Raw genomic sequence first — 24,027 nt, 5'->3', positions numbered from 1 at the left:
AATATTTGAAAGGCTATCACGTGGAGGAAGAAAACATACTTGTTTCATATGGCTCCTGAGGACAGAATGAGGGCCAGCAAGTCAAGTAAATGATGCTGTGTGGAGCTCAAGAAACTCTGAGTTTTAGAAATTTGAATTGGCCAGCAGTTGGATAAACTTTCTTGTGAGAAAGTGAAATTTATAGAAAGGAGTCAAGAAGAGGCGTATGGCTTTAGAGGGTGTCCCTGCCTTAAGTTTGAGGTTTAACAAAGCAACTTCTCTCCCTGTTTTAAGATTCCTATACTCTAAAAATTCATACCCATTTTAGCCTCCACCAGAAAATAACGGAGGTAAATAATCACAAAGAAGAATAGAGAAATGTGTAGGAAGATGTTAATTGTAGAGGAAGAAAGAATCAAACAATATATCCATTCACAGGGAAATGTTTCAATAGTCACTAAAATCTGATGAAATAAATATAACACGGCTGTTGAAAATGACCATTATGAAGACCACGTACTGGCAAAGAAAGCTAGCTGTGTCTGAAAGTCTTGAGAAAATATGACACAAAATTACATCTTTACTGATTATATGTAAAAATATGTAATTTTCTGCATATGGAAAAAGCTAGATAGAAATGTGGAAGTGAAAACAGGTGATGTTTTTCACTGGCAGAATTCTGGATTAGTCTTTTTCTCTTTCATTTTAAATTTTCACTATTATTGTGGTTAGCAATTTAAGCAACCCTTTTTGTGGGGAATTTAGTCTTATTTGAGGAACACCAACTGGGACCTCTCTGATATGAACAACATGTGCTGTAAATTGCTGGTGCTCCTTACTAAAACACTTAGAGAAGATATCTTAAGTTGTTTGGACCTAATTACCTAATAAACAGACCCATTAGGTGTTTATTTTAGACTATGGGCCCCATCAAAACATTACTGAGACAATAAAGGCAACGTGAACCAAGACAATTTTGGAAACCTTTGACATAGCCCCTACACTCAAATAACTCATCATCTAGTCTCAAATGCCAGAGCATAAATAAATGAAACTAGCAAAATAGGTCATATAATCCGGATGAGTACAAAATGAGGAGGGTGATTTGGAGTGGGAGAAGAGGGGAAGACAAGTAATTTTGATTGCATGGAAGGCATCAAGAAAAGCTGCACAGGAAGCATGATTTTTAATACTGGTTGCTTATTTCATCTAAATAATAAATGTTCTTTTCTTCTTAAATAAAATAAACTAGATTATACTGAGAAAATGGTAATCTCCTGCCCCAGTCACCATCAAAACCCCAGTCCTGCTCCCCAGAACCAACCTCTTTCAATTGTTTTACCTACTTCTCCTGGTAATTGTTTCCCTATCTTTAAATAATATGCTTATACTGCGAAATCTTGTTTCATAAATTTTCAGTCTTTTGTGTTAACTTCCCATTACAGAAGTTAAGGGGTTAGCTTTCTTATGCCATCCTCAACCAACATCCCTAATTTAATTATATATCAAATGCTGGGGGCATCATTATGAGTATATAAATGTTGTTTATTACTGAACCATGTAATGTACCATAATTACATATTCCTTCTCCTAGAACTTATTGTTTTTCCTTGGGTTCTTAATACATTCCGGTTTCTCTTCATTTTTTAAACATACTTACTATTACTTCTGTCCTAAATGCTCCAACAGATCTTTTAAAACTTACCAGTAATTTTTGCACTTGCTGGGCTACAGTTTCAAACACTCTATCCATTTCTGCCTCCTGCCCTCCCTTCTTCGACCCACCCATCCTGCACCCTTTCTCCCACAGCCTACAGTTCTTCTGCTCCTATTGTGGACCCTTTGATCTCCAGGCCAGCTACCTGGCTTTCATGCTAAGCCTTCTTTTCTCCACCCTCCTCTACCCCAGGCATTACATGGCCTGGTTTCTTAATACCACATCTTTCTCTTCCTTGATTGACTCCCTCATTTTATAAAGAACATTCTTCAGTTGCTTCCTAAGAAAATATGTGGAGTGGGTAAAACATTTGAGTTTTTCTTGTCAGAAAATGTCTATACACTATGGTATACCCTAAATCGATAATTTGGCTTAGTATTGAATAGTAGGTTGAAAATAATTATCCCTCCAAGTTTTGAAAATATTGCTTTTTTTGTTCTAGCATTCAGTGTTGCTGAATGCTTCGACATTCAGAAGCCATTCTGAATTTCCTCTCTCTGTCTCTCTCTCTCTCTCTCTCTCTCTCTCCCCCACTCCCTCTTTCATCTCAAATAATTCATCTAGGGTCTTCTTGTGTACAGTGTGCTGAGCAATCAGGGAACCCGTCAGTGTAGAAGCTCACGTATTTCAGCTGTGACAGATATTCCTACATTATTCATTTGATTATCTTATCCTTTCCTTTTTCTGTATCTTCTCTTTCTGAAACTCCTAATGTTTAGAGGTGAAGCTTCCCAGATTGAGATTCTAATTTTCTTTCCTTCCTTCTTATTCATCATTATTCCTCTTGTTTTTCAACACAGTTATTTTCCAAAATTGTACGCACTTTTAAATTTCTTTTCTGGTGTATGAAATAAAAATATTTTCCCCAACAGCTCTTTATTGCTCTGATGTTTCTTTTTCCCTAGCTTCCTGTTGTTATTCTAAAGATGCAACAAATTTTCTTGTCTTTCTGAAGTTATTAGTGGCAGCTTTTTAAAAGTTTTCCTCTGTTCCCAACATTGTCTCTATTTCACTGAATTCCTTTTCCTTGTTGTTTTTGTTGATTCGTTTCTTTCAGGCGCGGTGGCTCACGCCTGTAACCCCAGCACTTTGGGAGGCCGAGGTGGGCAGATCACAAGGTCAGGAGATCAAGACCATCCTGGCTAACACTGTGAAACCTCGTCTCTACTAAAAATACAAAAACAAACAAAAAAATAGCCTGGCATGGTGGCGGGCGCCTGTAGTCCTAGCTACTCAGGAGGCTGAGGCAGGAGAATGGTGTGAACCCGGGAGGCGGAGCTTGCAGTGAGCCGAGATTGCGGCCACTCACTGCAGCACTCCAGCCCGGGAGACAGCGAGACTCCGTCTCAAAAAAAAAAAAAAAAAAAAAAAAAAAAAAAAAAAAAAAAAAAAAAAGATTCGTTCTTTCATTGGTTGATCTTTTGCGTGTTTTCGGCTCTTTCATGTGGAAAGCCTTCCTCAAAATACCCAGTTATCCGGGATTGTCCACTTGTTTTTTCAGAGTGAAGCACCAAGTGTTTTATCTGAACACTGTAAGCATGGGCAGATACTTAATTGCTGGGTTTTACTGATAGTAATGAAAGGGCAAGCCATCCTTCCTCATGTAGAGCTCCACATGTCTGTCTCTAAAAATGTCTCTGGGCCCACTTCATTTCTACACAAAATGACCTTCCAATCTGCTGCCGTAGAAGGTGAAGAATAGGACATATGTCTGGCTGTTGGCCTTCTAAAGCAATGGGGGAAGGGTGCTGAGTGTCTCTGAATGTGTTATATAGATTTTCTTTAATCCCATTTAACCCCATGCCACACTACCTTGCTCTCCCCAGATGTTGGTGTCCCTGAGACCACAGTCCCACTAGTTTATTCTCCAACAAATGACTTTTCTCCAGTGTGACAGTAAAAGGCAAGGATGTAACCACCTTCTGGCTAGGAAAGGCTGGGAGGAAGCTGCACCCTCAGGGGTCTGCCAGTCACTCTATTTGAGCCTGTCCTTCCAGCCTTCCACTGATCCTATACTCTTCTTGCAGAGCTTCTCAGGCTCCATGGGCAAGTCATCTGCAGGCATTTAAGGAGGTACTTTCTCCACTCTGCTAAGTTGCTTGCCATGCCTGCATCTGTTTCCTATCTTCAGAAAAGTGGTTGAGCCATTCCATTCATTATTGTCTCTCCTACTATTCTTTTTGTTCTTGCAGAACAATATCTGTACTTACCTGCCAACATTTCAAGAGTTTGGGAGGGAGACGTGATAAGTCTATGTGAACAACGGACTGTGATTAACTGGAAGCCTAATGACAATTAAGAAAACACAAACAATGGAGTCAGTCAAGTGGCGAAACTAGAAAGGGCAGTCTAGGCAGAGTTCTACATGATGGTCTTCTAGGAGACATATAAAATCATCTGTTCATGGGTAGCATCTTTCGACTGCGGAATACCATGTGACTTCAAAAGAAGTAGCGTAGTATTCAAGTAGCATAGCATTCAATTTTCAAGCTTAGCATATGGGAGGATACAGATTTTATTCCAGGTCTCTCACTAAGTAGTTGTGTATCTATCAGGAAAATTGAACTTCTCTGGGCCTCCATTTCCTCATCTGTCAAAAATGGAGAAAAATTAGACCTACTTCATAAGGTTTTTGTACCAATTAAATGAAAAGATGCTTTGTGAAGAGTTTAGCCTTGTGTCTAGCAAAACAGTAAGCACCAATAAACATGAGTTAATGTCATCATCATCAACCTCCAATTATACAAATACACATTAATAGGGAAAATTTGACTAAGAAGACTGACCAAAATAATTTAGATGAGCAGAAGAAATTTGTATGAAGAATTAGCAACCAAATTACAAAAGACTTACTTTGGATTCAGTTTCCTAATAGAAACTAGAGTTATTTGAAGGGTTAAACTAAACATAAGTATTTGTGTAAGATGCTATTTAGAACGTATCACACAGTACTTATTAAGTAGTAGCTATTTTGCTATCATTATTATTAAATATAGGCATAGGACAAATAAAGCATCCTGAAAAGTTTAGAACTGGAAAGTTGAAATTAAACTGCAAATGAGAGTGACTGACTGTCAGACTTAAAAACTAGCCCAGAGGTACACTCTGATATTTCAGTCAATCCCTGGAAATAATGGAGGGTCCAGCCAAGTTCTCCTATAGGACTTTGTACTTCCCTTAATACATATCATTACCTGTTCATGTATTTTCCTCAAGGGACTATAGCTGTGGTTAGGGAGGAACCCAGTTGGTTTAATTCTCCCCTCTATCTCCCCAACATGTAGCATTGTACTTAGAACACATAGTTCATGATAAATAAAAACTGCTTAAATTATCTAAATAAACATTTGCAAGAGCAAGCTTGAGGTGATAGAATGGAAAATAGCTGGTTTGATATGCCTTTCATTTCATGCTCATGACCTCACAAATCCCCAAATATTCCATATTCTAGCCTTTTTTTTTAAAAAAAAATTAAGTTTCTTATGCATAAACTAGGCACATTGAGTAGCACTGAAATAAACAACCCCATTTGACTTCAACTCTTCAGAAATCTCCAAGGTTGGCAAATCTCACACGAGCCTGCCCAGCAGTACTGACGCCCTACTTGACAAAAGGGTTAACAGCAAAGCACTTTAGGAAAGGACTACAGTGCTGACTATATTTGTTTTTACCCGATATACTTACCAGGCTTTTCTTATTAGCTAAACATCTTGTCACAGATTATTAAAATGAAACAATTGTTGTTAAAACAAATGAAAAAAAGATGCTGTCTGTAATGCCTTGAATTTTACTCTTTGTAGGCCTGCCAATTATAAGATTCTACAATATTTCCTGTCACCACGGAGAATGAATGGTTTTTTTCTGCATAGTACACAGGGTTGAAAAGTATCCTAAGACAAAACATTGTATTTTAATGATGCTTAAAGTATTTTCACGTGTTTACATCATTTGGTTCTACCCAACGATTTAGTAGGAATAATTCCATTCTTGCAATGGAGAAAAAAGGAGTTAGTGAGGACTAAGTGACTCAAACCAAGGTCACACAAAGAGTTGAGCATGCAAGACAGTGGAAAAGTAGCCACATAAACAGCAGTCTGGGAGGAAGAGGACTTGGGTTCTTGTCCTGTCCCAAGTCTAATAAGCTAAGCAACCTTGGGCTAGTCATCTCATTTCTCTGGGTCTCAGTTTCCCTATGTAGAAAATGAGAAGTTTATATTAAAAGCCTTTCTAGTTCTAATACTCAGAAATTATAGAATCTATCCCCAGATTTTCTGAGCTCTTTCCAAAGTAATACATGAAGTTGTTCTCTGGGATCAAACTTCTGTCACCAAAGAACCCAATTCCTTCTTATTTCTCAGTTTCCAGATGCTTACTTTGAAAGACAACAAATTGTATGCAAATGGATTGAGAAGCTGCTATGTGGCAGGCACTATACTAGGCAGTCATGATGCCAAGGTGAAGAGACCTGGTGCCTGCCCTCAAGGAATTTACTGCCTAGGGGAGACACATAACCACCCACAAAGCTATGTCATGGCTGTAGAAATGGAGAGATGACATACAGTATGCAGAGGAATTAGATAGATGGAAAGATGGATGGATGGATGGATGGATGGATGGATGGATGGATGGATGGATGTAGATAGATAGATAGATAGATAGATAGATAGATAGATAGATAGACAGACAGATAGAAATATAGATGTATGTAAGCAGGCTCAGCAAGCTCAGGTTGGTCTTTTTTAGGAAGGGATATTTGTGTTGACTCATTAATGGACAGAAATAATACATTGTGATGGTACATAATAGCTTGTGCAGAGTCAAGAAGGTAGGGGGTGGCATGATGCATCCAGAGAACCACCAGTCCTTCTGGAGTGTGGATGGGGCTGTGGAAGCAGAGGTGCACACAGTGAGAGGCAGGGCTGGCAAAAGGAGCCGGATGTAGTCATGAATGGCTACTGTTGTTCCATGTGCTGTTACTTTTTAGTCTTGATTTATTTATTTATGTTGTACCTTGCTCCTGAAAGGATCTGAGGTTGTGTTAGTCCATTCTGCTTTGCTATAAAGTAACATCTGAGGCTGGGTAATTCAGAAAGAAAAGAGGTTTATTTGTCTCATCATTCTGCAGACTTTATAAGCATGGTAACAGCCTCTGCTTAGCTTCTGATTGGGGGCCTCAGGAAGCTTACAATCATGGCAGAAGGTGAAAGGGAGGCAGTGTGTCTCATGGCAAGAGAAGGAATCTTTTAAACAACCAGCTCTTGCATGAACTCAGAGTGAGAACTCACTTCAATGCTGAGAATCACATTTCAACATGAGATTTGGAGGGCTCAAAACATCCAAACCATATCAGCGGTGGTTTGTTTAAGTGAAAACAACAATAACAAAGCAACAAAAATTCAGACTATCTTAAATAATAAGGAAATATATTTGGCTCAGGAAAAAAGAAACCTAGAAACCAGCTAGACTTCAGGATTTATTCACCTGAAGACTATAACTCAGTTTCTCCATAGTTTTATGATTGCCCCTTACTCAGTGTATATACTTCCCTCTGACATCCAGTGGTTACTTTTTCAGTCACAGGAACTGTCTGACTCAGAACCCTAAGAATTTCTCCCTCTTGTGTCTCTAGACTGAGCTTGATCGATTCATGAATGGAGTCCAGGGGCCTAGCAAGTGCTAACTGTCTTAGACCTGGATTCCTGAATCACTATGCCAGTTTTGCATGAATTAGCTCCAAACAACTTACATGAACCTCCAGAACTGAAGATGGAGACAGGGTTCCTGAAATCAAGGGTGACAGAAGGAGGTACATCATTAAGTGAACACTGGGATAGTTTACTTAGGGCAAATACAATAATGGGTATATAAACAGCAATATCCACTGCACTCACAATAAAGTAAAAATTAATATAAAGATTCTGATGCAATATAATAGTCTTATAATGTTATTTTGTAGTCTATATAGCTCTATAGACTATATAATAACACATAGTACTGTTATATTATAAATAACAAGATAAAGCTGAAGAGATAATAAAGGTAAAATGGTGAGATGAGAACAATGGGAAAGTTACTAGATAGACTCTGAACAGTAAAAGCCCCAACAAGTTAATTACAAATAAAACGGCAGGCTGAGAGCGGTGGCTCACGCCTGTAATCCCAGCACTTTGGGAGACCGAGGTGGGTGGATCATGAAGTCAGGAGATCAAGACCATCCTGGCTAACATGGTGAAACCCCGTCTCTACTAAATATACAAAAAAATTAGCCAGGCATGGTGGCGGGCACCTATAGCCCAGCTATTCAGGAGGCTGAGGCAGGAGAATGGCGTGAACCCGAGAGGCAGAGCTTGCAGTGAGCAGAGATCATGCCACTGCACTCCAGCCTGGATGACAGAGTGAGACTCTGTCTCAAAACAAACAAACAAATAAATAAATAAATAAATAAATAAATAAATAAATAATAAATGGTAATTTTGTTTTGAGCCTCCTGGCAGCCAAAGCAAAGAAGGAAGAATGATCAGTTAAAGGGGCCACATTATACTTTGGAGGAATAAAGATATTTCTGATCCAGAGTCCTCAGATAAATTATTTTTCCCACAAGTCTTCCTAAAGGGGTCACTGCATGACAATGGAACTGTCAGTAGCATCCCTATGGTGTATGCAATGAGGAGTTTGAAAACATCTATCAACACTACCACAAATTTAATTTAGTTGCTCCGATATATTTGGTCCAAACCAAGGCAATTCTCAGATGCTCTGGATTAATCCAAGGATAAAATTTGGGGTGATAAGAGGATGTCTCTCAAACTGGGGTAAAATTAGAACTGCTGGGGACACAACAGGAGTTAAAAATAGTATATATTCCTGGTGGCAGGAAGGAAATCATTTTGGCTTGGCCTTTTTCGTGATAGAAACAAATTTAAAAGATTATTTTTGTATTTAAACCAACATAAATATATTACAGAGTAGAATATAAAATGCATAAATGCTATGAAAAAGAGAGCATAAATGAAAGGATATCCCAGTTGTGTGAACAGCCTTGAGCTATATACCCAGTCCCCCAGAGGCGTCATCTCATGGTCTTCTACCTTTCAGGTTTGTTCAGAGGAAAGATTTCAAGATACTTCCCTCTACATTTTCCTCATCTGGCCAACTCCTAGTCATCTCTGATAGCTCCTTGTACTCCTTTGATCATGTCACTCTGTACATTTTGTTGTGGTTATTTGTTTAAAATCTGTCTCCCTTAATAGAATGGCAAGAAATTGGCTACCTTGTCCTCCAATTCCTGGTGCAGTGTCTGTGTGTGTATAAGAGGCCAATAAATTAATAAGTTAATGAACTAAAGATGCCTGATTGTTATGGGCCGAACTGTTTCCCCTCAAAATTAATATGTTAAAGTCCTAACTCCAGCACTTCAGAATGTGACCTTATGTGGAGTAGGGCCTTTAAAAAAGTAATCAAGCTAAAACAAAGTTATACAAGTGGCCTCAATAAAATATGACTGGTGTCCTTATAAGAAGAGGAGATTTGGACATAGAGATATGCATAGAAGAAAGATCATACAAAGAAATGGCCAAGAAGATAGTCCTGGAATAGATCTTCCCTCACAACCTTCAGAAGGAACCAGCTCTGCCCACAGCTTGATCTCAGACTTTCAACCTCCAGAACTGCAAGACCATACATTTCTGTTGTTTCAGTTGCTCACTCTGTGGTACTTTGTTATACAATCCTAGAAAATTAATACACTCATCTTCAAATCCTTCAGATGGCCCTACCTCCCATTAATATAAATGTGAGTCTCTTTCCTTGCTCTCTTGCTCTCCATGTAATGAAATACATACTACCCCACAGACGGAAGAAGTAGGCCTTCAAATCCTATACAATTTTCAGGCATTTTTTCCTTTAATATTGTAACCCAGCAGCCTTCTACAATAGGCAGAAAAATCATGAAGATAGTTTAACTGGAGAGATGACAAATAAGTGCCATTTTAGTTTATAAGGAGAATTAAATTTTTGAGAACTAAACATCCTAATTGGTATCTTAAAATTTTTCATTAAAAAACAATCCCGGTTCATTGAGTTTACTTATAAACTTTGGCTGTAGTTTACACTTAGAACAAATGGTTTTAATTTCATTATACACTACCAAATCAACCAAGTCATTGCACATGTAAACTTAACCTTCATGTCTTGCAAATATGTGTGTGTGTGTGTGTGTGTTTCCTGGTGCTTTCCTCTAATTAATTTTTATTGTTTAAATTTTTTTCTTTATTGTTTCTCAGTAACTGAGTGTTCCTTAAACCAGACAGAGAAAAACAAAAGGAAAGACATTCTCAATCATGGGACTGAGGCTGTTAGATCCCAGAGATTGTTTTCCAAAGAGTAAATCAAAGTACTTTTCCACTTGAATCACAGTACTTTTCCAGGACTAGCTATAGGATTATCGTGGTACAAATTTATTTGCTGTGACAGAATAGAGAAAATTTAGGCTATTATTTTCCACAGACCCTAAACACTTTTGCAAGAATATCAAAACCCTAAGTTAACATTGTTTCACTTAATATGACCCACTGTTAACAATTAAACAGGGCCAAGCATTCTGTAAATATTTAAAACTCTACAAATTTACACTTGGCATCATCTATGAAAAATTTGGGTACCTACCACTCATTTGGAATTCAGGTGTGAATTATAAAGTGCTCAAAAAATTTAAAATAACAGAAGGCAGGCCAGGGTCATATGCAGGCAGGAGTACTAAGGGTAAGGAGAAGTGCTAGTTGACATCCTAACATCAAATGAGGAAGCAGGAAACCCATAAAAACTGGTCACAAGCATATAAAACCCCAGCATTCATTTTTTATAGAAGCACCGAATGTTAAATGTGTCATAGGCCCCAAGATATTAATGTAATACAACCCAACAGAAGGAGACAGGGTTGCTGCAGTGCTCCCTGGAAAGGCAAAGGGATCAGGAACCAGGCACTCGGAAGGCCCCCGATTAGCCAGGCCACTTGGGAAAGTCATTTAATCTCTCAAAGCTGCTCTTTATCCACAAATAAAAATAATAATTCTGTCGTTGCCTACTCTAAGGGTCATGGTGGGGATCAAAAGTAAAAGAGCTGCTGCATAGAGTCACTGACTGGATTTCAAACCTCGTTCCCTCCTCTCTCTTTTCTTGGCTTCCAGCACCCTACACACCACCCTGTTTCCCTCTAATGCATTGGCTATTCCTGCTCATACTGCTATGCAGGTTCCATTCTTTGATCTCTAAATTTTGGAGTACCCTAGACTTCAGTCCTTATCCTTTTTCTCTGGCCTATATTAGGTCTCTCCTTAGGTAATCTCAAGGCTCTAAGTATGATTCCTTTTGCTAATCATTCCCACATTTTTATCTCCGATTTTAACCTTCCTTCTGAATTTCAGACTTACATATCTAACCGTAAACTCGACATATTCACTTGATGCCTGATAGGCAACTCAAACTTTATATGGCCAAAATAGGCCTCTTGATTCTGCACAATCCAACCCCTTATTTTCCTAGTCTTCTCTATTTTTGTCATTCATCCTCTCAATTGCTCAAGACAAAAAAAAAAATCTAGGAGCTAGATTTCCTGGTCCCTCATCTCCCACATCCTATCCATCAGCAAGAACTGTCTCTGAAACAGATATCAAATCTGTCCATTTCTCTTCACCACTACTACCATAGCCCTTGTCCAAACCACCGTCTTTGCTCATCTGAATGTCCACAGACGACTCTCAACTGGTCCTCATTTTCCTATTAGCCTAGGCAAACTTATTTTAAACATTTATTATAGCCTTTATACAAACTTAATTTAGTGACATTATATAAATAAATAACAAATGCATAAAATACAGTGTTTTTAATTTAAAAATCACCAAACAATTACACATATATGTATATGTAAAAAAATTAAAAATCAATAAAGGCCTAGAATGATACACACAAAATCTATGATACATTTAACTTCTTCAAAAAAATTAAGACAAGGATGAAGGACAAAATGGACTTGACTTTAACACATAACATTCCCTTTTTTTAAAAAGCATAAGAACTTGGAGCAAACATGTCAGTATGTTAAATGTTGATTCTTGGTCAGATATTTTGATACTGTTCTCTGTAAATTTCTTCTGATTTTTTTCAAAATAAAAAAAGTAAACACAGAAAGGAGAAGATAGAAAACATAACAAGGACAAGGGTAAAAGGAGGATATAAAAAGTATAAAAGGATAATATCCCTGAGCTAAAAAAAATGCATTAAAACTTTAAATATAAAATGTTCTACACATGTACAGGTAGAGAAGTATTTCAACTTTTTGAAAAAGGAAAAAAAAGTCTTGCTCTGTTTCTAATTGAAATGTTTCTATGTGTCTCTGTACTGTATAAAATCTTGAAAATATAAATCAAATCATATAATCTATTTAGAGTCTTCCAGTGGCACAACACATTTAGAATCAAATTCAAATTCTTTACCATAGTATACAAAGTCCTACCAAATCTGAATTCTAATCATCTCTCCAACTTCCTCTGGCCCCACCACCATCATCTAGGGGCCAGCCATACCACCTGTCTGTCAATCACAAGTTCTTCCTCACATGAAGCCCTTTGCAGTGGCACCTCATCTGCCTGGATGGCACTTCTCCCAGAACTAAACTTGACTGGAACCTTCTTGTCATACGAGTCTTTTCAAATAAGACTGCCTCAAGGAGACTTCTCTTGACCAACTGATCTAAAGGAGCCCCGTAACACTCTCAATTATATCACCCCATTATAATTCTCTTCATAGCACTGACCACCATCTGATATTTTACTGATATTTTACTGTTTATTTATTGGTATTTATTCATGCATTTTCTTCATCCCCCATCCTTCTCCTGGAACATAAACTCTATGACTGCAGAGGCTATGTTATATCCCCAGGACTAAGAACTATGATGATCCTCTATAAAGAGTGTATTTGTCTCTAGTGCAGTATAACAAATTACCATAATCTTAGTGGCTCCAAACAGCAACCATTTATTAGTACTGGTCCTTTAGGTCAGAAGTCCATTCACAGCTTGGCTAGGGTCTATGATCTGATGAGGGCACTAAAGGCTGAAATCAAGGTGTTGACTAGGCTAAGTTCTTATCTGGAGGCTCTGGAGAAGAATCTGCTTCCAAGCTCATTCAGAGTATTAGCAAAATCCAGCTTCATGATACTATAAAATTGAGATCTCCATTTCCTTACTAACTATCAGCCAAGGGTTCCTAGAGGCCACCCACACTCCTTATCATCTGGGCCCCTCCATCTTCAGGCTGGCAATTGTGTGGCAAAGTCTTCTTATGCTTTCCAATCTGACTTTCTCTTCTATTAACAGCTGGAAAACTCTGTTTTCAAGGACTCATTTGACTCAATAGTGCCCACTTGGATAATTTCCCTATTTTAATGTCAACTGTGCCATATAAAAAAATCTAATCACAAGAGCAAAATCCACTGTATTAGTCAGAGTTCTCTAGAGGGATAGAACTAATAGGATAGATGTGTTAATTTTATTTTATTTTATTTTATTTTATTTTACTTTATTTTGAGATGGAGTCTCCCTTCTTTGTCCAGGCTGAGTGTAATGGTGTAATCTCGGCTCACTGCAACCTCCACCTCCTGGGTTCAAGCAATTCTCCTGCCTCAGCCTCCCAAGTAGCTGGGATTACAGGCATGTGCCAGCATACCCAACTAATTTTTGGATTTTTAGTAAAGACGGGGTTTCACCATGTTGACCAGGCTGGTCTCGAACTCCTGACCTCAAGTGATTCTCCTGCCTCGGTTTCCTAAAGTGCTGGGATTACAGGCGTGAGCCACCACACCTGATTGGATAGATGTATTTGAAAAGGAGAGTTTATTCAGGAGTATTAACTTACACAGTCACAAGGTCCCACAATAAACCGTCTTCAAGCTGAGGAGCAAAAAAGTCAGTCTGAGTCCCAAAGCTGAAGAACCTGGGAGTCCAATGTTCAAGGGCAGCAAACATCCAGCACAGGAGAAAGATGTAGGCTGGGAAGCTAAGCCAGTCTGATCTCTCATGTTCTTCTACTTGCTTTTATTCTGGTCATACTGGTAGCTGACTAGATGGTGCCCACACAGATTGAGGGTGGGTCTGCCTTTCCCAGTCCACTGATGCAAATGTTAATCTACTTGGGCAACACCCTCATGAACACACCCTGGATCAATACTTTGCATCCTTCAATCCAATCAAGTAGACACTCAGTATTATCTATTACAATCCACTATATTCATTGTCCTGGGGATTATGAAAAATATGTACAACAGTAAGCAGGAAATCTTAGGGCTTGTTTTAGAATGGCCTTTATCTATCTGCCTAAAAGAGAGGGTATTTTAGGCCAGGCGTGGTGGCTCATGCCTGTAATCCTAGCACTTTGGCAGGCCGAGGTGGGTGGATCACCTGAGGCCAGGAGTTCGTGATCAGCCTGGCCAACATGGTGAAACCCCGTCTCTACTAAAAACAAAATACAAAAATTAGCCGGGCGTGGTGGCACTCACCTGTAATCCCAGCTACTTGGGAGGCTGAGGCAGGAGAATCACTTGAACCCGGGAGGCGGAGGTTGCAATGAGCCGAGATCACGCCATTGCACTCCAGCCTGGGTGACAGAGAGACTGTCAAAAAAAAAAAAAAAAAAAAAAAAAGAGGGTATTTTACAAACATTGGTGAAAGAAAAAAAGAATGAGTAATAAAAGTAGTTATCTAATATCACACATAATCTCACCAATATTGGCATTAAAGTAATTTAATTCATAAAGAAGTCCCTGTGACATAATGAAAAGCTTAAAGTGGGTATAATTTGCCATGGTTAAGAAGAAAGTTCACAGAAGCAAGAATAATTGGGGGCAAGGGGGTAGCTCAGAAATATAAACCCTAGTTAGCTGATGCAGGCAGTTTAAAATAACAACAACACAGACTAATTGGTAAGACTTGGTTTTCATTTGACTCAGCTACTTACGAGCTCTGATGTTGAGCAATTTATTTAATATATCTAGTTCAGGTTTCTTCCTTCTCAAATGGGCAACCACTCCACAGGTGGTTGTGTGATTTAAATTATTGGATGCATGTTCATTATCTAGAACATTATCCAGAGCATAGTAACTACTTGAAAATTGTCATCCATCACTCTGCAAAAATCAGTTATTTTGAATGCCAATTCAGATTTGCTTCACCCAGGCAGTCTTTCAGTGGATTTTTGCAGGGTAAGAGTGAAGAGGGTTGGTGGCATGTTCTAATGTTAGAAAATTAGTCAGAAATATATATTTCTGAATTGAAACTAATTAAATTAAACAATTATTGGTGTATTGCTTAAGAGCTATATTTCTTTTATTCTAAAAGAAAATAGCCTTATTGGGTTTCACAGAAAATGCATATATTCTTAGAATTTGAACTGCCTGCTTTACTGACCATGAATATCGTGGATTCTGCTCTTGTGATTAGATTTTTTTATATGGTACAGTTGACCTTAAAATATGGAAATTATCCAAGTGGGTCCTGTTGAGTCACATGAGTCCTCTGAAAATAGAGTTTTCCAGTTGGTAATAGAAGAGGAATATATATTTCTGATTAATTTTCCAACATTAGAACATACCACCAACCCTCTTCACTCTTACCCCACAAAAATCCACTGAAAGACCTTGCCTTGATGAAGCAAATCTGGGAATTGTCATTTGAAATAGCTGATATGTGTATATATATAAAATAATTATATATTTATAACATATATAATATCTATAATTACATATTATATTATAATATATTATATATTACCTATTATATCTATAATTATATATTACATATTATATATAATTATAGATATTAATTATATATGTTATAAATATGTAATTATAGATATTAATTATATAATATATAATTTCATATATATATAATCAATGTTCTTCTTGCAAATTACCGGAACAACTTTCTGAACCTCAATTTCTATGAAGTTGCCATACTGAAGACTAACAAATTCAGTGCAGTCAGCTTTCCTTTCACTGATGCAAAGAAATTCTTATTTATTTAGCTAAGTATCATGCAAAGAAATTGAATAAAGTTTAATGAACATATTTTATTAAAAATACCTATCTTTAAATACTGCAATCTCAGCACAGCAAAGAGCTCCTAACAGAAGAGGCAACAGTGCAGTGGCAATAAATCCCAGCTCTGCCACTTAATAGCTCTTTGGCATTGGACAAATTAACATAATCTCTCTGTGCTTCATTGTTCTCATCTGCAGAATGGAAACAGTAGTTAATCATAGGGCTGATGTAAACACCAAATAATTCAGTATAAGTAAAATATTTAGAACAATGTCTGGCATAGAGTAAATGCCATAAAGATTTATTGACTAAAATTAGGACTTTAAGGAACAAATAGGACCTGGCTGAGGGGACAAGATACCTACATCTCATGCTCATTCAGTGAATACTCCTAATTCATAGATGGTACTATTTAAGTTGCTGTTTTTCTCCAACACCACCACCCCATCTTTTTTTTTCTGATGGGCTGCTGTATCAATTCAGATTTTCTGAGAGGTAGGCACCAAAAAGGGATTAGATGAACAAGAGATTTGATGGGGAAAACACATATGAAAGATAAAGATAAAGGGAGCAGGAGTGGTAAGGAAGAGCTTTCAGATCATAACACAGATTGGATAGTTATGCAAGGAGAGAAAGAAAGAAGGACTGGCCAGGAAAAGCTCAGACTATAGTGAGGTTCTAAGAAAATCTCAGCCAAACCAATAAGGAGTCAACAAGCAAACACAACATTGCCTGTTAGTGGAATCCCACATTGGGTAGAGAAGGGACCCAGTCCCCCCGTCATATCCAGATGTTGGCTAGAAGAGTCCAGATGAAGCACAGCATTGGCAGTTTTGAATGTGAAAGTCCAACAGCTGCCATCAGCTGTGCTTCCCACAAAAGGTCCTCTTAAAAGTGGATCTGAATGGCACACTTCTATGGTTGCTAGAGCCCCTGTGGTTGCATTTATGCAGGTGAAACGCACACATAACACGATGTCCACTGACCTTTTTTATTAGGTCATGATTTATAGACCATTGCTGGCAGGTGGACACCTGGCAGGTATCACTGAACACTCTAATGTTTTGCGGGGACCAGCCAGGAGGAAGCAACTGAGGCTACTGATGGCTCTCTGATGGGATCTATCTATGGGGAAGATTGATGCATTGCTGGTTAAATGTATCTGTGGACTGATGAATTGATCCTTTCCTAAGTTTGGCATTTGCTGATCATGGAGTTCAGTACTGAGCAGCCTTCTTTTACATGAAGGCCAATACAGGAATAATATGTATGGGTACATATTATATGTACACATAGGAGTGTATGTGTGTGTGTATTACTTAGAGGCTATATTTCTTTCATTCAAAAAGAAAATAGACTTATTGGGTTTCACAGAAAAAATATATATCCTTGGAACTTAAATTGCCTGCTTTATTGAATAGAAGAATGCCATTAAGAAAGTTGGCACTGCTTTTTAGCCACCAAAGTGATTATATCCAGAATTATTTGAAAAACATCAATTATAAGGCAACTTTCTAAGTTTCTCATCTTGAAATTAGATCACAGACCACATTTCCAAGTTCAACAGCCCCAGCTGGCTCTCTGGCTTGTGTGTTGACCACGTCTCCATAGTATACCAGGTGCTAGGAGAGGACCAGGGGCACAGAACAAAAAAACTAAGTGCCACGGCTTCGGAGGACACTGCCTAGTACACTAAGCTAACAAGGACAAAAGTGCTCTAGAGGTGTGTGAAGACATCATGCAAATTCAGAGGAGTGAGCCTCAACTCATCACTATGGGAAGAATAGTGAATAGCTGGGAACTCCAGGTAGCAAGATGTGCCTTAATGGTGCTGCTGCACACACCTGACATCCAGCTTTTTCCTCATCCTACACCACATCTTTGCTTCTAGTTTAACCTTGACTCTCCAAGTGCAGATGAGCTTAGTGTGACCCTTGCCACCCCAGTCAATTATTTATTCACCAATTTCTTAATCAAGGATATATTGAATACAAAGTGCATTAGACTACAGTTTGTACTGATCCAAGGTCCCGTACATAATATATATCTATATTGTTACATTAATTTGCAGTATTAATCAACTCAAATCACTTAGGGAATAAATAAAATCCCAGCAGCTATAAATTAGCCAGTTTCTCATCTATATTTTGCAGAGATGGCATGAAAGGTTGAAGGATTGTATTAGTTCATTTTCACACTGCTGATAAATACATATCTAAGACTGGGCAATTTACAGAAGAAAGCAGTTTATTGGACTCACAGTTCCATGTGGTTTGGGAGGCCTCACAATCATGGCAGAAGTTGAGGAGGACCAAGTCACATCTTACATGGATGGTGGCAAGCAAAGAGGGAGCTTGTGCAGGGAGACTCCTGTTTTTAAAACCATCAGATCTCATGAGATCCATTCACTGTAACAAGAACAGCAAGGGAAAGATCCGGCCCAGTGATTCAACTATCTCCCACTGGGTCCCTCCCACAACATGCAGGAATTATGGAAGCTACTAGATGAGATTTGGGTGGGGATACAGAGCCAAACCGTATCAACGATTATGAGATTTGCTGCCAGAATATCAGCACTTACCATGTGTGACCTGAACAACTTTCTGAAACTCATTTTCCTTCCCATAATCTGGAAAATGGAGATAACAATATTTATCTTGCAAAGTATGCATTAAATTTCATACGAAAAGAGCAAAGTACAGTGATTGGAATAACATAAAATGAAAGGTAGAAAATAAACTAAGATGTGTAAAAAGGAAATTTAGATTTTTGAAAATAATTTAGAAGTGGGACAAATGCTCCTAAACAAGAAAAAAATCAGGAATCCTAAAGAAAAAGCATAATAGATTTGAATATATAAAATACTTAACCTCTATGTGATAAAATATAGCATAAACAAATGCAACTGAGCATGTAATAGGCCAGGAAAATACAGTTTCAATGAATACAATGAAGATTAATAGCCATTTTTTAAAGTTTCTGCAAATTAATAAGAAAAATACAACCCCAGAGAAAAATGACCAAATATTATATATCAGCAATTCACAGAAGAATTATAGCCAATAAAGACCTGAAAACATTCTCAGCTTAGCTGCTGCTTAAGTAACACAAATTAAAACAAGTAAGTGATTCCATTGTTTTTACTCACCATATGAACACAACAATGTAAATATTCATAACATGCCTTATAGGTAAATATATGGGCAAATGGATACTTTCATATACTGCTTAAGAGAACATTGAGTCAAGGTGCCTGCTGGTGTAGTAAGCTTCACTATTATGATGCTTGGTTACAAAAAATGGGGGAAAGATAATTTGAATCAATTTAAGTTAAAAATAAGAACATTATTACTGTTTACTACTATCATCATAAAGAGATTGAGATATTTCCTCAATCTTAACATTGCTCATGTAGTTTGACTGCAGGAACACTGAGAACCAGGCACTCAAATTGCATTTAGACTTATCTTGGGGGATCTTCTCTGGGTATGGGCTTCATCCTTTTCTCTCTCAGTGCCAAGTAACTTTGTCCCTTTGGTGAAAAACAGCAACCAACAAATTTTGAGTTTTAAGTCCTTAATAGCTTCAACCATCAGAAAATTATTGATTCAAGTCACAAGTTTCCCATGCCCAAAAATTCCAAGAAAGTCAGTCTCTGGCCCTGACTAGATCCAATGAACATTCCTGGACCAATAATTGATAACTTCAGAGATGAGGTTCTATGACTAGCCCAGCTTGAGTCTGGAGCCACTCCTGACCCAATCCATTGCACCAGAAGATGAATTCACATTAACTTGGCTGCTCTCAACAGAAGGATGAGGGAAGTCATAATTCCCAGAGGAAGGGACTGTTATTCCCAGAAGAAAAACATGCTAGCCAGATGCAAAAGAGCTTAAAATATACAGGCACTCAGTGTCCTTTTTAATAAATTAGACAATTAAAAGATAAATTGGTATAATCAATTAATTAGAAGAGGAATTTAGCAATATCTATGAAGACTTTATATAATCTTATGTCCACTAATTCCACTTTTGGTCATGTATCATAAAATGAACATATATACACAAAAAGTATTAATTTATTAACTTGTTCATCAAATATTTAGTGCATGGTGTGTGCTTACTATTCTAAGAGCTGGAATAATAGTAATAAAAAAGATAAAACTTTTCTGTATTTACATTTGAGTGGAGAACAGAAATTATAAATAAGTGATCGGCACATAACAAATGTTTGTTATTAAGCATTCTGTCCAATTTCAATGTCTAGATGTCATAAACTTACAATATAAATATATCTTTTGTTTATGATGAGTTTTCAATATTTCAAATCTTCATCTATGATATCATATACACTAGCAATTGCAAATGGTGTCATGTCTAATTTTTACAGAATTGTACACTTTACAAAAAGTTTTCACATCTACTATCTCATTTCTCTAATTCATCAACACTCCAAATTAGATAAAGGCAGTATTTTTATTACTTTATCATTGAATCTCCTCTCCAGAGCCAAGCAAAATGCAAGGTAAGCACCAAATAAGAATTTGTTAAGGTATCAAAATTAAGAGGCATGGCTAAAACACAGAGGTGCTTAGGTAACATAGCAAGTTATATCTTTGCAGCTGCCATTCCTTCTAGGTTTAAGGACCTTGAAATTTGGCTTTTAAAATAAATAATTAAGTATTTTGTTCATGGTCTATTCACAAAACAAGAATTGCTCTTGTAAAACTTGGAATAGCAACTGGAATTCAACGTATGGAGCATAGAAAGAAGTTTTGGTAACACCCAGATTTGAGCCTCAGGAGAAATCTAAGACTCATGTTTTAATTTTAAACACATATGTGTGACCTGGACAAGTTACTCTGCCTCTACAAAATGAGGAGATTGATTCAATTGAATAATTTCTTCTGGCTACAAAATGTGATGATATGTCTTCTTTTTCAACCATACCTGTTCCATAACTGGGGATGGACCTCAATGGTTGTGCTTTAGTTGACTCTGAAGACAAGGAAATGCATTGTAAAACAAAGTCATTCCAGGCATCCATGTGATCAAATGAGTGTTTTAGGCTCCAAAAATGAGGTTGCAAACCTAATTATGAAAAAGAATAAGCATTAGTTCTGTTACTTAGTTAAATGAGTCAACAGAAGAGAGTTTAAGCCTATTCTCTTTCTTGGTGAAGTCTCATCAAATGCCATGACTTTGCAGATACCTACCTAGGTAAATGCATTGAATGGAAACTACTGAATAAGAAAGTCTGTTCTTAGGCAATCACTTTGGGCTGAAAATGTAATGACAGAAGTAGTCCTTAGACAGGGTATAACATGATTAGTTATATCCTTCTCGATTACAAAGAATAACAAGCACACATAGTCCCTCACCTAATTTTCGTGGCAGCTTCCTGTGGTGGGATATAAATGGGTTTTGGAATACCATGAACTCAGGTTGAAAATTCTAGCCTTTGCCCTGAATGACATTGGCTAAGCTATTAAACTCCCTTAAACTCAAATTTCTAATCTACAAAATTAGGATAATAATATTTACATTATGAAATTTAAGTCACAAATGTATTTAAGCACCTGGTTGAGTCCTGTGACACCAAATAGATCATGAATAAACATTGACATATCACAGTTTGTTTAACCATTCATCTATTAAAAGACATCTGGATTGCTTCCAGTTCTGCCTATTATAAATAAAACTTCTTTGAATATTTATGTACAAGTTCTATAAAAATAAGTTTTCATTTCCCTGAATAAATCCCTCAAAGTGGAATTGCTGAATGATATGATAGCTGCATATTTAGTTTATAAAGAAATTGCCAACCTGTTTTCAAGAGTGACTGTGCCCCTTTACATACCACCAGCAACAAAATGAGATCCACTCTCTTCACATTCTTAACAGTATTTGGTATTGTCGTAATTTTTATTTGTGCCATTCTGATAGGTATGTAGTGATAACTCATCATGGCTTTAATTTTTTTGCCATTTGCTAATCAGGCTGTTTGTTTTGAGAGTTCTTTATGTATTTTATATGCTACCCCTTTGTCAGGGAAGTGGTTTCCAAATATTGTGTCTCCAGCTTCTATCTTGTCTGTTCATTCCCTTAGCAGTGTTATTCTGAAGGCAAAAGTTTTTAATTTCAGTGAAGTCCAATTTATTCATTTTCATCTTTTATGAATCTTACTAATAATGTTATATTTAAGAACCCTTCATGCAAGACTAGGTCACAGAGCTTCTCTCCTATGTTCTCTTCTAAAAGATTAACAGTTCTATGTTTTATGTTTAAATACATAATGCATTTTACATTTTTGTATAACATGTGAAGTTTAGGTTTATGTTCATTTTTATTGCCTATAAATTACAATTACTCTAGCACCATTTGTTGAAAAAGTTGTAATTCCTCCTATGAATTGCTTTTCTATCTTTGTCAAAAATTGCCAAGACCATACACTGGGGAAAGGCCAATCTCTTCAATAAATGGTGCTAGGGAAATTGGATATCCATATGCAGAAGAATGAAACTAGACCCCCACTTTGAACTAAATGTAAGACCCAATATAATAAAACTATTAAGTAGAACAGAGAAATGCTTCAGAAAATTGGTTTGAGAAAATATTTTATGAATAAAACCTGAAAAGCACAGGCAACAAAAACAAAAATAGACAGATGGGATGAAATCAAACTAAAAACCTTCTGCCCAGCAAAGGAAATAATGAGCAGAGTGAAAAGACAAGCTACAGTCTAATGAGAGAAAACATTTGCACACTATTTATCCTACAAGGGATTAATATTCAGAATATACAAGGAACGCAAACATCTCAACTACAAAAAAAATTTAATTAAAAATTTAAAAATAATAAAAATCAGTTGGGCATATTTATGTAGTCCCTTTGTATTCATTCTCTTTATGTCCTTTTCATCTATATGTCTATCCTTCCGCCAATAACATGCGGTCTTGGTTACTATAGCTAAATAAGTCTTGAACTTGGGCAGAGTGACTCCTCACACTACATTCTTTTTCACAATTGTTTTAGCTATTCTAGTTCCCTTGCCTTTCCATACTACTGTTAGAATAATCTCGTCTACATGTACAAAAAATATAGCTGGAATTTTGATGAGAATCTTATTAAATCTGTTTATCAGTCTGGGGAGAATTGACATTTTTATTATGTTGAGTCTTCCAATCCATAAACATAGTACACCTCTTCATTTATTTAGAAATTCTTTGATTTCTTCCATCAGTAGTTTGTAGTTTTCAGCTTGTAATTCCTGTACATATTTTTTATATTTACACCTCAGTATTTAATTTTTGGAGCAATTGTAAATGGTATCATACTTTTAATTTTGATGTCCATGTTTTCACTGCTAGCATATAGAAATGCAATTAGTTTTTGCATGTTTATCTGGTATCCGGTGATCTTTCTGAACTTACTTATGAGTTCTGGGAGAGTTTTTATAACACATTCTTTCAGATTTTCTATGTAGACAACCATGTCTTCTACAAATAGTGAAAGTAGTATTTCTTCCTTTTTGATGTGTATGTCTTTTTCTTTGCTTGCCTTAATTGCAACAACTAGAAAGAACTTCAGCATTATGTAAAATAAGAATGATGAAAGCTGACATCATGTATTTTTCTCAATTTAAGGGGAAAGCATTCAGTAATTCATCACTAAGTATAATGCTAAGCTGTAGATATTTTATAATTTTTTACTCAAGCTGAGAAAGTTATCCTGTATTTCTATTTTTTATGATAGATTTTATAATAAATACACACTGAATTCTGTCAAATGTTTTGTTTTATTCTGTTTTCTTTGCATCAACTAACATGATTGTGTGGTTTTTTTCTTTCTTTCCTCTGGTAATATGGTGGGTTACACTGGCTAGTTTTTCTATATTGAACCAGACTTGCATCCTTGGAATAAATCTATTTTGGTCATGAAGTATAATTATTTTTATATATTATTGAAATATATTTGTTAATGTTTTATAAAATATTTTTTCTGTTTATATTCATGAGGGATATTTACCTATAGTTTTCTTTATTCTGTACTTCTTTTGAGTTTTCATTTCAGAATACCATTAGCTTCATACATTTAATTAGGAAGTAGTTCTAGTTTGTTTTCTAGAGAGACTAGACTGTGCTGAATTGGTATTAGTTGTTCTTCAAATATTTGGTAGAATTCTTCCGTAAAATCATCTGGGACTGGATGTATTAGTCTATTCTCACACTGCTATAAAGA

At 36.8% G+C, this 24,027-nt stretch overlaps 1 protein-coding gene across 1 annotated transcript in view; it reads right to left on the bottom strand.

Moving 5' to 3' along the window:
- Positions 1-24,027, bottom strand: part of LOC126955277 (40S ribosomal protein S18-like) — a 142,301-nt gene that overhangs the window by 89,620 nt on the left and 28,654 nt on the right. The window contains exons 3-4 of the transcript XR_007725864.1: positions 20,737-20,877; positions 18,427-19,319 (exon numbers count right to left, since the gene is read on the bottom strand). The gene's annotated coding sequence lies outside the window, so the exon portion shown is untranslated. Of the gene's footprint in view, positions 19,320-20,736; positions 20,878-24,027 lie in introns of the transcript that reaches the window.

The sequence above is a fragment of the Macaca thibetana genome, chromosome 5, assembly GCF_024542745.1.
Source record: "Macaca thibetana thibetana isolate TM-01 chromosome 5, ASM2454274v1, whole genome shotgun sequence".
NCBI lineage: Eukaryota > Metazoa > Chordata > Mammalia > Primates > Cercopithecidae > Macaca > Macaca thibetana.
The sequence above is the reverse complement of the archived record's forward strand: the minus strand, read 5'-3'. Positions and strand labels throughout refer to the sequence as shown.